The sequence below is a fragment of the Myotis davidii genome, unplaced genomic scaffold (assembly GCF_000327345.1).
Source record: "Myotis davidii unplaced genomic scaffold, ASM32734v1 scaffold570, whole genome shotgun sequence".
Classification (NCBI taxonomy): domain Eukaryota; kingdom Metazoa; phylum Chordata; class Mammalia; order Chiroptera; family Vespertilionidae; genus Myotis; species Myotis davidii.
In genome coordinates this window covers 1,895,489-1,905,260 of record NW_006283631.1, presented here as the reverse complement: position 1 = coordinate 1,905,260, position 9,772 = coordinate 1,895,489, and positions in this window count along the sequence as shown.

Genomic DNA, 9,772 nt, shown 5'->3' with positions numbered 1-9,772 from the left:
ACAAACATAGACACACACATACACACACATACACACACACATACACACACACACACACCCACCAAGTCCATACTCTCATTTCCTATACTGTGCTGGATAGTTTCTTTTGTACTGAGTGACACAAATCTATTGTTTATTAGTTATTCTGTGTCCCCTCCCAAACTCAAATCCTGGGCCAATATAGAGATCTTAGTGATGTTCACTGATGTATCCCAGGAATGAGTAGGACAGCGCCTGGTGTCAATAACTTCCTGTTGAATGAATAAATGATTGCTCAAAGAAGCACGTGGGATGCCTCTATCACCCTGACTTTTTCCCCTTCATTGTGTCGATTTCCAAACTTTAATTTACCCAACACTCCTTTTCTCAGCCTCCGATGCTGTGGCGTCTATTTTTTCCCCCCATTTCCTCAGCATTTTACTGATATTAAACGTATTACCACGTTGGGCCAGCTCTAGAATTCAAATTAAAACCATAAGTAAGGACACATTTTGTTTCCACCTCCAGCTCTCCCCGCCCGAAGGGCCCCAGGGAGGTGAGGTCACCGCAGCCTGGATTACAGAAGGTCCCAGGTCCCAGAGCTGGGAGAAGTAAAGGGTGGGGGCCCGGAGGTCACTGAGCCAGCCCGGTGCAAACTGAGGAGTCGCTGGGAGCCGATCTGGGGTCCAGTGGGCTGAGGAGACAGTGGCGTTAGCCACCCCAGCACCGTGCAGCCCACACCCCCTTCCAGGTGGTCTCCCAGGCCCCCCGGGGCCAGAGGGAGCAGCTGGCTGCCTGTGCCCAAGCCCGCGCCCACTTCGAGCGTGGCTGCGGGGCTTCCAGGGGCAAGTATGAGCTAGAAGCAAGACATGTCGGGCACAGTGTGGGGTTGGGGGAGCCCCTCCGCAGCTCCACAGGAGGGGAGCCGGGCACCCTAGCAAGAGCCAGAGAGGTTTCCGGGGCTCCTGCCCACCAAGGGCACAGGCACAGCGGTGGGAGGAGAGGCCCCGGGCCCGGGCCTGGCATAGGGTGCCCCTGCGGGACGCGCGGTCAGAGTCCTCCTCCTCCCCACGCCCGCTCGCCCTCAGCGCAGAGGCCTCCTCCTCCCGCGCGAGGCCCTCGGTCCATCCCAGAGCCGTTAGCATGGGGCTGGGACCCTTTTGGGGTGTCTCCCTGCCCGACCCTCGGCTTCTGGGGAGCAGGGTGTATCCTCGGCCTCTGCCTCCCCGGCACCCTTATAGCCCCAGCCGGGGCAGCTCCAACCTCCCCCAGAGCAGACACTCCACCCACACGCACACCCGCCCGTCCGCCAGCGCATCCCAAGGAGGAGCGGGCGAGGGGTCCGGGAACCTCGGTGCCCACCCAGGGCCGGGCCAGGGGGGCAGAGAGGCCTGGGCAGGAGGGAGGACGTGGCTACCCTTCCAGCAGCCCTGAGGGCGGCATCCGTTCCATGCAGCCACCAAGCTGCCCGGGCATCCGAACCGGCCTGGAACCCACGTGTGGCGTCTCTTACAGGCTGCCGAGAGCTGCTGGAGAAACATCACGGCGTCTGCCAAGTGGACCCACCACAGAATCCTATTGGCAAACCTCCCACGCGCCTTTCATCATGCCTAACACATCTCCGTATTTATCTCACGTTGCCTCCCTAGCAAATCCTAGCTGTGATGTTACAAAACACCTTTCCTGTTTGAATTTTCATGGAGTCAGATTTGTGGCTCACCCACAGCCAGTGTTCAAACGTCAACAACAGTTTTTCATTTTTTCGATAGTTTTTTTTTTTTCCAGCTCTAGGTTTGTCCCTCCTCTTATTGGCTTCTTTCCCTCGACTACTTCTAACTCAGGCAATCTCGCTGAATTTTAAATCTAGTCACAAGCTACCTTAAAACACTTTAACAGAGGGTTTTATGGTGGGTTGTTTGTTTTTCAAATATTCTTAGATGATTTCTAAAAACTCTTTCTGATTAATTTTAACAACAGCATAATATTCCATTATAAAATCATGTACTTAAACTAGATTTACTGGAGTCAAAAGGTATAAGTATTTTAAGACTCACGATAATTGCCAAAGTTCTTCTCAGAAAACTTGTACTGGTTCAGTTACAGTGATCATTTCATTATACCTTCACTAGGACTAGTGATTCTTGTTTTATCGTTTTTTCTCCAAACTGGATAGACAAACAAGGTGTTTTTATTTTAACAGCATCTCTTTGATCATTCCTGTTTATGACATTTTTCACATATTCATTAGCTATTTGTACTTTTCTACTTGTGAATTGTCTATTAATGTTTCTTCCCACTCACCTATTAAGGTATTCACGTCCTTGATCATTTTGTCTGTGTACTTGACAAATTTAGTGTAATAATTATGTGTAACATACTAGTACACTGAAAATAATTTTCCAGTTGTTAATTGCCTTTTCATTCATTTTTGGTTTTTTTATATGTACACCCTGTTTTTAAATATTGTTAGAGGGGTATATCTTTGCCTTTAGGATCTTTGCATTTGCTTTTAATGTTAGAGGGTCTTCCCTGAGTGAAAAATTTGATATTGTCTTATATTTTCATATTTCATAGTTTGACATTTATAAAACTTATTCTTCATATATTGGCATGCTAGCCAGTCACTTGTTCTAGTTTGGAAGTTTTAACTGGACCAACAAATAATGCCCTTTCCCCCTCATGAATTAGAAGCCAATTAAAAGAAAAGACATACTGTGGGCCTATGGTGTCTTTACTTCTGAGTAAAGCTCAGAATTAGATTAGAACATGTGATTTTAAATAAACAGCCCAAATCATCTGCTAATACATCGTCCCCCTGAATTAAGCTGCCTCAGTCATCCAAACCCAGGCCCTGCTAAGCTCCCAGCAAATCCCAGAAGGGCAGGACAGAACCTTCCTCATAAGGGACCATGGAGCAGAGGGCAGAGAGAGGATGAGAGAGAGAGAGAGAGAGAGAGAGAGAGAGAGAGAGAGAGAGAGAGAGAGGAGGGGGAGTCTAGCTGAAGACCCTGTACACAGACACACACACTCAGGACAACAGTTCCTCTCCATTCATCCTCCAGCACCACTCCCAGCCCCCTCTTCTCCTTCACTGCCGTCCTCTTTTGTGATGCCTTCTTTATCATCATCAGATATATTCTATGGGCTATTTCTGGCCTACCTCTCCATTTCACTAATCTATACCAGTAATAGAAACAAATTGAGAACATTATTGTACTTTTCTGCTGTTTTCTACTTTCTGGGAAAGCTAATTCATCTCTGCCAACCCCCCTCCTTTTTTTCCCCCCTCAAAATGTATTAGTTACCATGGCCTGTTGTCCTCTAGATGCACTTTAGAATGATTTTGTCATATTCCTAAGACAACCCTGTTGGGGTTTTGATTGGAGTTATATTATAACTATAAATTAATTTGGTCGGAATTGACATTGTATAATATTCAGTTCTCCCATCCAAGAACACAGTATGGTTTTTACTGAAGCGTCCTTTTACATCTTGTAGTAAAATCTTGTCATTTATTCATATAAATCTTTCACATTTCTTGTTAAGCTATTCCTAGGTATTTCATCTATTTTGTTACTATTGGGAATGCAATCTGTTTTTCCATTATGTTTGCTCACTGGTTATAGTTAGTATATAGAAAATCCAGTAATTTTCAGACATTTATCTTTATGTATGTGTGTATCTTTCACATATTAAGTCGTTCTCTCACTCTTTATTATTAATGTCAATACTTTCTCCCTCGAGCTTCCTAGACCACAGCTTTCCAGTTGGCGTGCTGCATGCAGTCCACTGGTGTGCAGAGGATGAGACTTCGGTGCCCTGGGAGATACTGACAGCCCCAGCTGTCAAGGACAGCCTGGTGTAGCCACTTGTAGCTGGTCACCTATGATCACGAAGCTCCTTGAAGGCTAGAGAGAGTGCCTGGAGCAGATAAACAGAGTAGCTCTAACTATGTGTGGTCACTATTAGCAGTGAGCACAGCTGGACTCATCTGGCTCATCCTCCTTCATGGCAATGCATTAAACCCAGCCAATGAAGCGCCCACCAGCCAGGATGCTCTGCCAGCACCAGCTACAGAACACATCTGGGTCCATGGAGCTGCTGGAGGGGTGTGGGTTCCAGGTGCCCACTATGCCCGGGTCATAGCCCATGGTGCACTTGGTTAGGGGCTTGGGGCAGGCACTTCACCAGGTGGCAACTTGGAATCTTGGTCCTGACACACAACAGATGCTGCCACTTATCTGTGGCTGATGGATTCTTTTAGTGACATTCAAGCTACTTGCAAGGTGATGCTCCAGTAAGACCTGCCTTTCCTTCATATTGGAGCTGCATCAGTACTTTGAAGTATGTGATATGAAAAAGTTCTATTGTTGAGAAAAATCTGTTTACATCATCACACATTTCTTTTTTTTTCTTTTTTTTAACAACATGTTTTATTGATTTTTTATAGAGAGGAAGGGAGAGAGATAGTTAGAAACATCGATATGAGAGAGAGAGAGAGAAACATCGATTCAGCTGCCTCCTGCACACCTCCTACTGGGGATGTGCCTGCAACCAAGGTACATGCCCTTGACCGGAATCGAACCTGGGACCCTTCAATCCGCAGGCCGACGCTCTATCCACTGAGCCAAACCGGTCAGGGCCATCACACATTTCGATGTAACATTTGTCTATGAAAGAATGAAAGATCTATTAAATTCTCTTGGCAACTATTATAAATTTTAAAGATTAAAAATTAAGTATTTTAAATCATCAATTTACATGAGTAAAGTTTCTCATTCATGTTGACTAGCAAGAGATGATCATTAAAAAGTCAACACTAAGAAATGCTTATAGTCCTTTCAGGCATATAATCTTATATGCAAGTTATGTCCACAGAAGTAAGCTTACGTTTCTAAGTAAACAATTTTAGAATATTTTACATGGAAACTTTATATAAACTCAACATTTAACATCTTCCTAATACCGTACATTTTATTTTTATTATCACTTAATATAAAGACATACTAAGTTTTTCACCAAGCCACAGAAAATTGTCGCCAAATCCTGTTTATATCACCAATATATCTTACAGATATTATCATTTTTTATGTGCCCTAATGTGGAAAATAGTTGAGAATTACTGTTTTAGGATAGGAAATATATCTGCAAATCATGATAATCATGCACCCCCTGTTATTAAAGACTTTTAATTTCTGCTTTAAGCCATTGCATCAACAAGAACATAAAACAAAACAAAGCACACAAAAAAATCCTAATGGGTTTGGCTCAGTGGATAGAGCATTGGCCCTCGGACTAAAGGATCCTGGGTTTGATTCCAGCCAAGGGCATGTACCTTGGTTGTGGGTTTAGTCCCAGTAGGGGGCATGCAGGAGGCAGCTGATCAATGTTTCTCTCTCATTGATATTTCAAACTTTCTATCCCGCTCCCTTCCTCTCTGTAAAATCAATAAAAAATATATATATTCTTAAAGAAAAACAAACTGTGGGTCTGCTGCAATTACTTCCTGCCTTCTCCAAGGCCGTGTGCTGTCAGCCCTCGCATTTCTCTTCTGAAACAACTTTTCTCTCCTGAGCTTCATCCCTTGGCTTTAAAAACAGGATCAAATTCTCCATCTTAAAAAAAAGGGAGAATGTTCCAGCAGCTTTGCATCCTCACGCAAGTATTTTCTCTCTCACCTTCCTTTCATCACCAGACTTCACCAAGAAGTGTTTACACTGGCTTCCTCTCTTTCCTCTGCCCTCATTGACTCCTCAATTTAAAAGTCTGGCCCTGACAAGTTTGGCTCGTGGATAGAGAGTCGGCATGTGGACTGAAGGGTCCCAGGTTCGATTCCGGTCAGAGGCATGTACCTTGGTTGCGGGCACATTCCTTGTATGGAGTGTGCAGGAGGCAGCTGATAGATGTTTCTCTCTCATCGATGTTTCTGGTTCTCTATTGCTCTCCCTTCCTCTCTGTAAAAAAATCAATAAAATATACTTAAAAAAATAAAATAGCTTGGCTCTTGCTCTGGCCAAAATCATCTAAGATCATCATTTCCTTCTTGCAATACCCTGTGATCTCTTTTCAGTCCTCATCATCTTTGACATCTTCGCTGACCACTCTTCTCCTTTTAAAAAAGTTATTCAGCACTTCTTATAAGTCAGGAATTGTGCTAAGTGCTCTCTCTCTCTCTTTTTTTTTAGAATATTGTGTTCAATCTTCATGACAGCCTTATCTTAGGTAGATCCCATTCTACCCATTTTACAGATGAAGAAACTAAGACTAGAGAGATAAGCAAAATTTCCCAAGATCACACAGTAAGTAAGTAAGTGTCATTACTGGGCATTCATATGTTCAAAACCTTTTCAGCCCTTGGTTATACTCTATGACATTTTGTTTGCCTTCTTCTTTATTCTTATCCTATATTTCTGTTGCTTGTTATAAAAATTGGGGGGATTTTCAGTCATTATTCTTTCAAATATTTTTTCCAAAGTTTCCTCTTTCTATTCTCTTTCTGGGACTCTGATGCCACAAATGTGAGACCTTTTGGTATTCGCCCGCAGGAAAGAGAGAGCTCTTCGATTCCTGCACCTGCCAAACTTTTTTTTCTCTCTGCTGTTCAGACTGGACAATTTCCATTGATTTGTCTTTAAATGTAATGACTTCTGTTATCTGTGGTTTGACTATTCAGTCCTTTTGTAGAGCTTTTTATTTGGCTATTGTATTTTCAGTTCTCAAATTTCCATTTGGTTCCTTTTTATCTTCATTTTTTTTTGCTGAGACTTTCTATCTTTCCATTCATTTCAAGCCCGCCTGCCTTTACTTCTTGAAGCATTTCTATAATAGCTACTTAAAAGTTACAATTCCAACCCATCCAGCACAGCTCAGTGGTTGAGCATTGAACTAGATTTCGGTCAGGGCACATCCTCGGGTTGCGGGCTCAATCCTCAGAGTGGGGCGTGCAGGAGGCAGCCAATCAATGATTCCTTCTCATCATTGATCTTCTATCTCTCTCCCTCTCCCTTCCTCTCTGAAATCAATAAACATATTTTTTTAAGTTACAATTCCAAAATCTGTGTCATCTCAGTGTGGGTATCTGTACCTTATCTTTTCTCATGTGAGTTGATATTTTCCTGGTTCTTGCATGAGGAGTAATTTTAGATTGTACTTTGACAGTTTGAATATTTTGAAATGAGACCTGGGGTCTTGTTTGAATCCTAGGGAGAATCTTGGTATTTGTGTTTCAGCAGGCAATTGACCTGGTTGGATTCAGACCACAAGTTCCAACCAGCGTTCTGTGGGTTGTGGTTCTAATGACAGTTCAGTTTTCAAAGTCTTTGGATCTGTGCCCTGTGTGTGCTGTCCAGTGACCAGTATGGAACCAGCAGGCTCCTCTACCCCATAGTGCACTTCTCAGAGTCTGATCATCTGATTAGGGTTAAATCTACACATATGCTGGAACTTTCCAAAATATTAGGTAAACAACAAAGTAAAAAGAGAAGAAAATGATGGAATTGAATTCCTGATCCCGCCTCTCTCCATGATCTCCTTGATACTTTTCGATTCCCTGAGGCTTCCTTTGCAGGCTGGCTGTTTAGTAACCCCACCCTGCTGTGTACATCCTAAAACATGGAGTATGCATTCCCAAACACGAACTATGCACCCAATATGAGAGGGCCAGTTTGAGTGCCATGCTTTCCCCTACCCCGGATCAATGCCAGTCAGCAGGGAGAGGGAGTCCTCGAGTTGATGGGCTGACAACAATTAGGAGACTCCTCGGGGGCTGAGGATGGACTGGACATTTGAGAAAATCAGGGCTCTGTGAAGAACAGGGCCATGGCTGTTGGGTAGGGAACCAGTAGTGTCTACACCCTGCTGCTTTCCTCCTTTTCTTCCCTAAACCACTAAATGTCATCATCATCCTCCCAATGACTCAGGCTTAAACCTCAGAGTTTTCTTCACCTCCGTGCTTCTCCTTCCCACCCACACCCAGTCAGATGCTCAGTCTAAAGAAAACTCCTCATCAAGGCCTCTCTCTTCAATCCTCGCTGTCTGGCCCATTTTAAAAGCCTCCTCTCTAGTTTGTCATCAGATCCCCCTGTCCATAATAAGCTTCCAAAAGCAGAGTAACTGATCATCAAACTCCTGTCTCCTATAAAAGAAAGTTCTTTGTTAGCATTGTGACCATATCTACCCCCTGCCCTTCCAGAAGTATCTATGAAGCATGCCCCTGGGTTCACATGATACCCTCATGCCCCTCCTCCACCCTATCAGCTGCATTTGACTAAAAGTCAGTCTTAAATATACCTTGCATTTTCTGCCTGTGGTTCCAGCTGTGTCCTCCTAAAAGACCCTTCTACCCAATCACATTATTCAAGGCTCAACGTTTATCCCCCTTCCCCCTGGGTTTTATGGGCATCTCTGCCTTAGCTCTTGGTCACAGATGCCCTGAGTCGCACTGTTGTCTCTTCACTAGATCATGAGCTACTTAAGATGGGAGATCATCTCTTGCTCTCTTTTGTAGTTCCCACAGAGCCTGGCCCATATCTCAGACACAGTGGATACTCAAAGCATAGTTGTTCCATTGGGTTCAATTAAATGGGCTTGATTCTTTAGCCTCTAGTGTAACATTCTTGGGATCAATGCAGTCCAGAAAAATAATTCTTCTAATGGGCTTCTGTGAGTATCTTGCTCAGAAAGAAATTTAAGAGTCTCATGCTCTACCGACTGAGCTAGCCGGGCGCGGTCAGAAAGAAATTTAATACGACAACTTATTCTCTCTGCAACATAGCCTGGGTGCTCACCTCTATGCTGCTATAGCTCCCTGTACTCCTCATTTTATATCATTAACCACTTTGTAATTACTTGGCCAGTATCTGTCCCACCACCATATGAATGCTTTCATTTCATTCTTTCATTGCAGGAACTCATCTTTCTTTTCTGCACTGTATGTCTGACCCCTCCCAAATTTCAGGTTTGCAGAAAGCACTCACAAATAGGTATTCCTTGAATGGAGTTAAATAAACAGAGACTAGATAAACAAAGTTTTAAGTTTGTTATGTAACATTGCAAATTGCAATGATATAAATAAACTCAGAAGTTGAAAATCAACTGAAAACAGAAAATGAGAAAACAATGTAAAATATAGTCTACCTTTATCAATATAAACTTTGTCTTTTTCTTCTCCCATTCTCTTTCTCCCACTTAATTTCCAAATCATTTCATTCTCTTTTCTTTTCCCTCCTTGTTTGTTTCCTCATTTCCGTTCTCATCTTCTTACACATGAATAGAGTTTTTAGCTTATCATATGGCCAACTAGGTAAATTGACATTTCTCAGTCTTCCTCACAGCTTGGTATAGCCATGTGTCTTAAGTTCTGGCCAGTGAGATGTGAGTAGATGATGTATGCAACTTTGAGATCATACCCTTGAGGGAAAAGACTATGCTATCCCCTTCCACTTACCTCTTTCTCAACAGCTGAAATGCAGATGTGATGGCTGGAGCCACAGCAGTCATTTTGGCCCACCAGGTGGAAGCTGCATGTTAGGTGGAGCAAGAAAGTGAAAGAAACCTAGATCTCTAACTCCATGTAGCCCTCCCTGGCTTCTTCTACCCACATTGCTAGAAAAATAATCCAGAGAAATGTCTATTTTATTTAAGCTACTGCTGCTACATTTGTCTCTAAAATAACACCAATATTTACACCCTTAATAATAAAATGAAGGGCATCTTTATGGCCATTTTTTCCAAATAAAGAAAAATTAATGAAATGTATACTATCTCAGTACTTTCCCTAAGTGTTTTAGGGGGA